The following is a 7500-nucleotide window of genomic DNA, read 5'->3' on the forward strand; positions in this document are numbered from 1 at the left end:
CTTTTAACTTTCTCGTTGACTGATACCATGAATGTTCGTGGTGTCCCTCAGCTCCAACAGAACTCTTTTTGCCGCCTCTTTAACTGCCTGGTTGCTGTTTGTGCTTAGGTCTGAAAGCTCTTTGATTGCCTGGGCTGTGTCTTTGATCTTAGCCTTTCCTTTAGGATTCTTTGCTATAACCCAAAGGGCATTAGCAGCACATTCCTTTTCAACGACGCCGCCTTTGTCAATGAGTGACACAAGCAATGCAACGATATCTCGGTCCAACATGGCTTCCAAGTTCTGTCTGCTGACCAACATATTACTGACACCCACTGCGATTTCCAGAGCCGACCAGTTACTTCCCTCCGATCTACTGTACAGATCAGGCTGATCCAAAGCATTGCGCAGCATCCCAAGAATGTAGCTTAGAACCTGTAAAAAAAATTCCATTTCCCTTTCATTTTCATTTGCTTTTCCAAACTTTGCATGTGGTGGGAACATTCACCTCCCGTTAATGCTCCCAGTCATTTGTGTTGAGGTTGTTGGTTCTCTACTCTTCTTCTAGACGTTTTTCCCCCGGCACTCCTCAAAGACTAATGTTTGATTTGACTCAAGATTAACTGATTTGATTTCATTTCTGCACACGGTCCCCAAGTGGTGCTTCAGTTCTCACAAAGTAGAATAGTGAATGAATGTATTAGCCAAAAGAAGAATTATTCCGGGTATCCATTAATAAGTTCTCCCAGCCGTCAAACCAAAGAGTAAACTAATTATTCGAAGAGAACTATAAGCTTCAAAACTTACCCTGGTGTCAGCTTTCAGAAGATTTATCTGTTCACCAGAGCTGATTATGTATGAGAGCGTAAACAAGGCCGACACAACATTTTTCATATAATCTGCATTGCGAAATGGCGCGATTCTTTCCTGCGCTCGTAACTCACAAAGAATCTGACGGTTTTCTGAAGCCTTGGCACAGTTATGAAGAATGATGAGTGCTGAAGACACAAGATATTTTTTTTTTCTGTTCGGGGAAAAAGTAAACAATTAGTCGCTTTAGGATAAGAAAACGAGTTCTTCGTCGTGAGCATGCACACTCAAGTTTTACCCTTAATTCAATTATGAGGTCACTTTGTCTGCGAGCAAAGCAAGAATTCTCCCAGACTATGCCCTCGGACACTATTCTCGCTGAATATTACTCAGGCCTTCATGAACAGCCAATCAAGTTTTTCGTGGTCTGCTGGTGGGGTCCCATCATGCATCAGTGCCTTGGAGCGTATCATACCATTTCTAAGGACTGCCCATGCAGTCTTTGCAGCGTCGATCCCCGGAAAAACCTTATGGATCGAGCGTCGTAAAATCCTCCTGCTATTAGTGAGCTGACAGCCCTTCTCACACTCCCTCTGTTCTTTCACTGTCTCCCCCTTCACAATTCGCTCTCACGAAGGGCTTAACCCTAGAAACGTTAGCTTTCTTTCCCCATCAGGGGTGGTCAATAATAACTACGTATTTATTTGCGGACAGTGATGTTATTACGGAAAATCTCAAACTTAGGCTTTGCTGTATTGACCAAGCGATAGCGGCTGATCTCGCCCATAACGTGACTGCCAAAAGTGTTCATACTGTTGTGACGATGGCAAGGATGAAAAACATCGACCAGGGATTAGATGTTGCTCATCAATATTGTGCTCCAAAACCAGATAAAAGGTGTGGATCAGCTCCAACATCACTGGCTACAATAACCAAAATGTAGTATTTGTCGGGAGTTCGATTCTGGGGCCCGTTTTTCGGATATATACATTGTTACGGTTTACCACTGAAAACACTATAAAGAATAGGAATGGACTCAAAGTGAATAAAAACTAAAGATCAATTCAATTTTAGTCGTGTTCCAGAACTACATACCCGTGTGTTTTTGTGTTGGCCGTGTCGGAAAGACACTACCTTGCGGATGTCAAAATATCACCCATTAACCCCAAACGGCCATTAACACTCTACAAGAGTCAATTACTCATAGTATCCGAGAGAAAGAAACTGGTATCAGGTTTGTCCCCATCGGCGTCAGGAAAGTGAATCCTTTTAAACCACGTTTTGTGGGAAATAAACAATAGACCAAATCGGGTAAGGCCCCGTCCACACGTATTTGGCGAATCCGGCATGCGAATCCGCAACTTTTGAGGTTTTCTCCGGGTACTCCGGTTTCCCCTCTCCTCAAAAACCAACATTTGACTTGATTTGTGTTAATTGTTAATTTCAATTTACAGTGTACCCAATTAGGGTACCGCGCACCGGTGGCTCAGTTGGTTGAGCACCGGGCTGTTACGCGGGAGGTCATGAGTTCAACTCCAGCCGGACCAACACTCAGGGTGTTTAAATAACTGAGGAGAAAGTGCTGCCTTTGTAATTACATCAGCAAATGGTTAGACTCTCTAGTCTTCTCGGATAAGGACGATAAGCCGGAGGTCCCGTCTCACAACCCTTCAATGTTCATAATCCTGTTGGACGTGAAAGAACCCGCACACTTGTCGTAAAGAGTAGGGCAATAATGTAGTTCCCGGTGTTGTGGTCTGTCTTCTGTGGTGTATCATGGTTGGAAGGGTAAATGCTCGGAGATATGAGCTACACCGAGCTACTCTAAAAATCCGAGGGTAAATAATATAAGGATATATGATATGATATGATATGATAGTGGTTCAGCGCTAGAACGACTAGACACTTAAATAAAGTTCCTTTCCTTTTCTTTCCTCTTTTTTTAATCTGCCCTCCTGAGTGGAAGGGTTTGAATCCGCAAAGAAGTTGGAATCTTGTGTACGGGCGAATCCGGATGCTTTCAAATCCGATAACGTTACAAATTCAGATCCAGTCTTTACTTCGTTTATATTCAACATGGCTCCTGAACGAAATGCTATCACGTCTCTTGTCGTCAATTCTAAGCCATCCTCTGCCTCTGAAACGACGATTAACGACTATTCCTAATTTTCTCTATTGACTAATATCGCGTCAATTTAGGACGCTTAGCGCTCAAGAGAAATTATGGGAAATTAATATCTATTTTTAAAATCAGAACCCCAATGCCTGAATTCGCAGGACTCGAACCGGGGATAGTTCGACTAATAATCCTTTCATTTAACCACTAGACTATCACATCGCTAACTCCCAAAACATTATTATTATTATTATTATTTTTAATATGTCAACATTCGTTTTCTTCCGAATGCCGCGGTAAACAGGTATTATCACCCACTTAGAAACAAGTTTAAACAGAAAAAATGTCGGCTACCAAACATCAAGAGAAAGCTAACCACTTTAGAATCAAGCAGTAGACTTAATCACTATTCAGCAATGATTTTATGTAGGAAAATTTGGTTTTATAAAACGTTTTGATAAAGGTCAAATTACCACCATGAATGATTTGGAAAGCTGACATTTTGACCGTTAGCCCTTCGTTCTGACGAACAGCTAACGTTCGAAACGTTAGTTTTCCAAATCGTTCACGGTGGTAATTCGACCTTTATCAACACGTTTGATAAAATCAAATTCAAATTTTCCTGTTTTACTCCCCCACCGACGCAGCACCACAGTCTCTTTAGAAACTAGAAATTTGTTTAATAATAATAATAATAATAATAATAATAATAATAATAATAATAATAATAATAATAATAATAACAATAACTTAAGTGGATTGACACAATTACTGGGAAAGAACCAACTTAAGTGGATTGACACAATTGCTGGGAAAGAACCAACAGTTTACATTATGGTCCGAAAAAACAAAACAAAAAAAACAAACAAATAGAAATAGAAGTAAATTAAAAACTATACATTGTAATAATCTATAACTTTTTAAAATTGTTTATATAGTTTAAATTATTAAAAAGTTCCATTAATAATAAAATGATCGAGCTTGGAATTATTTTCTAAATTGCAATTATAATGTGTTTTCTTAAATTACTTAACGTTGTATGGCTTTTGCTACTATTATCTAATGAATTCCATAGTCGAGTACTACTCGCACAAAAGGTACGGTGACCAGATTTTGTTTGAAAGAAAGGAGTGAATAAAAGATTGTTTGTTGACGCCTTAGAAGTATATCTATGCTTATCATTTACAGAAGAAGTATACTCTTTAAAATAGGCGGGGCATTTGCCATTTATAATCTTGTGCATTATGGAAAGTTTCTTAGTTGTATGATGTTGTTAACAGGAATCCAACCTAACTTACTAAAAAGTTGGACTGGATTATCAGAAACACTAGCAACTAAAATTAACCTCGCACATCGTTTTTGCATTCTAATAAACGAAGTAGATTTTCGTTTTTGGTATTTCCCCATACAGTACAGCAGTACTCAAATAATGGTTTAATCAATGCATTGCATAATAATTGCCTTAACGAATAACTAAGGTATGTTTAGCTCTTTTAAGTAAGCAGATTCTAGAGTTTAACTGTACTTTTTTATGAGATAGTCAATATGATCGTCCCAGTTGAGGTGTTTATCAATCTTGACACCCAAACGTTTTTCATCTTTTGCTTCTCCGACTGGAGTACCACAAGCAGATAAATTGAGAGATGGAGTTTTTGACTAGTTCCAAGAACTAACTGTTTCGTCTTTTTCGTATAAACTAACTGACAATGATGATTAATGGTTAATGATTTTATACATACTAATTAGTGTTGGTAAATATTCGGTACAATCATCTGCTACCACGAGGCCTAGGACAGAGTAATCTAAATTGACGATAACAGTAAATCCAGAGAAAATTTGGAATTGAATTGGGTACAACATTGAGTGAACTGATTTGGTCTGTTGTTTATTTTCCCGCAAAACTTGGTTCCAAAATAGACACTTTTCTGACGCTGATGGGACTAGACCAATTTGAGTAAATCTTACTCCTGAGTGATGGACTCTTGCACTCTACCGTTTGCCGGCCATAGTGATTTCCAAATTCCCACTTTAAGAACAGAGTCGGCCGCTTACTTTGTTTTTGGAAATCTTAATTCCGTAAGTGTCAAGATCATGCAACATTATCTTCAACAAACCGCTCCGGCCCAAGCCCTTCGCCATTTTTAAGCTGCCATCGGAGTAGTTCAGTAATACTCTTCGAACCACAGATATGCCCAACCAGCCACGTTGCGTTTCTAATCCAGTATCCATCAGCCGACGAAGGAAATTGGTCAAGTGCACAGGACCACCAATCTCTGCTAAATGGTCACCATACTTTTGCTGAAGCGCTCGGTCATTTGTCTCTCCGTACGGCTCAAGAATGTCTTTGGTGATTTTCACTACTGCAGGGTTCACATCAGTAAACGATCCTTCTTTAAGAATGTTAATGCTGTTGTTCATACGGACCATGATCGAGACATTGTCCACTTGATCCTGGTTACTACTTTGTGTCTCAGCAGTTCCACCTGCAATGATAATAAGCCATGGCCGTCATGATGGAAAAAACATTTAAGGTAGCTTAATTCAGTTTAAAAGCTCTCAAGTAACAGCCCTTATTAGAAGGTATGGCATTACAACGCCGTATCACGTATTAGCAATGTTATGGTTCCATAAGAAACAACAATTATTGCTAAACAAGATGCGGTCATTATTGTGTAATAAGTCAACGTCGCAACGGGGAAACCCTGTAATAATACCCTTTATTTTGTCTTTAGTTGCACATATCTCAAAAACAAACCCGGCGACCCTCATATTTTATTGATGGAAAGTGATCAGAAGGCCAAGATAAAACTTTCTGCAAAGTTTAAAAAATTCTGGTCAGCGGATTCAGAGTCACCTTAACTCTGTGGTTTAAAAAAAATGGCTCTGATTCTGCAGTACAGAATATTTTTAAACTTTCATCTATCCTATAACTTGTGCCGCAACCGTTTGCGGCAGCAGTCAATGAAAACGTTCCTATAACCTCCTGCGACCATTGAAAACGAGACAAGTTGCAAGAAACCTTGCATAGTGGAACACCCATAAAGCAACTTGTTTGACGATGTGAGAACTTTTGTGAAATAAAAAAAAACGAGAAAAGCTGCAAGAAAAATTGTCTCGTGTAACAGCGCCTTAATTAATGATGCGAGCAGATGCTCAGCATAAAACATCATAGAAACGGTAAATGTACATACATATGTTAATAATTTTATCAACAAAGCAATTTAACGCGTCAAGGCTGAGGCGCAAGGAAGGAAGCATTAAAGTCATGATGATACCGCTGGGCGCAAGCTTCCTCAAAATCATCGTGACCAACAAAAATCGAGACTTCCTGCATACTTCAAGACAGGAAACCCAAGCAATCACAGGCAACCTAAAGATTAGTGTGATGCCTCGCAGAAGTAATATGATAAACGATATACTATAAAAAAGTATGCATTAAGTTATAGGCTACTACTGATTGCGGGTAGAGACTTTCTAAAACGGAAAAAAATAACGGCTCTTTCCCCACCTGTTATAGTATATTCCTCAGCTTGCCCGAACAAATCCACAACACCGTAAAGTACAGGTGGGATGGTTTTGATTCGTTTTCCAACATTAACACGCCATTTATGAAGAAATGCAGAGTATTGTCTGACTTGTGCATTATCCCCACACGGTCACCCACCTACCGGTTGGTAAGATAAATATGCCGGCCTTAACCATAGGGCAAATAATGCAGTATTACAGTATACATGTACTGTCAAAAAATGCAAGTTACATTGTCTTGTTTGGTTTAAACTCTATAGTAAATTTGATGTTTACATGGCAGATATTGAGATTCTGTAGAAATTGAAGAGCATTGTTTTTACTGTCAAACAGAGTGAAAGTATCATCAACGTATCGAAACCAAATAGAAGGACGACCGGTGTAATTAAGAACCCACTTCTCTTCGAAATGGCACATAAAGATATTGGCCAACACAGGTTCTAAAGGCGAGTGCATTGCACCGCCATCAATTTGATCGTAGTAGTCGTCATCAAATATGAAATGGCTCTTCTTAGTGGCAAGCTCGAGTTGACCCTTCAAGGCAGAGCAGAGTTTGCCTGTTTGTCTGGCAAGTAACATTCATTTTGTACTCAACTCTTCTTTAAAAAAATAGGAAATGTAACAATGAAAAATTATTTGAATGAAAGCTTGTTGTCTCTTTTATGCTTTATTATTTATTGTCAAGGTTCTTTCGAAAAGGGTTTGATGTACGTGAACTGTCAGAAATTTATGCTTTGTGATTGTGTTTCGCTTGCACGCACGCAACTGAAATAGGAAGGGTTTCTTGCCTCTTATAGCAAATATCTTGCTTGTTTCAATAAATCTTTCGCTGGAAAATATTTCTGTGAGATTTCCAGCTTTTGTAAATTTATCATGTTGTGTAATTTTCGAGCTTAGCAAATTTGCATACATGTGTTGAAATGTGATACGGGGAGAATTTTTGTGGTAACGCGTAAGTCACGAAAATAAACAGGTCTGTTGGAAGCGTGCTTGAGTTTCAACAAAATGACCCCCAAAATCGGCAAAAGATTTTGACGCTGATGAATAATAAAGTAGCTGCTATTACCAAA

General features: G+C 39.0%; 1 pseudogene; it reads right to left on the reverse strand.

Annotated features, from left to right (window-relative positions):
- The window catches only part of LOC138020211 (neuralized-like protein 4), a 36016-nt pseudogene that overhangs the window by 21889 nt on the left and 6627 nt on the right, over positions 1 to 7500 (reverse strand).

Source organism: Montipora capricornis, chromosome 10, assembly GCF_036669925.1.
Source record: "Montipora capricornis isolate CH-2021 chromosome 10, ASM3666992v2, whole genome shotgun sequence".
Lineage (NCBI taxonomy): Eukaryota > Metazoa > Cnidaria > Anthozoa > Scleractinia > Acroporidae > Montipora > Montipora capricornis.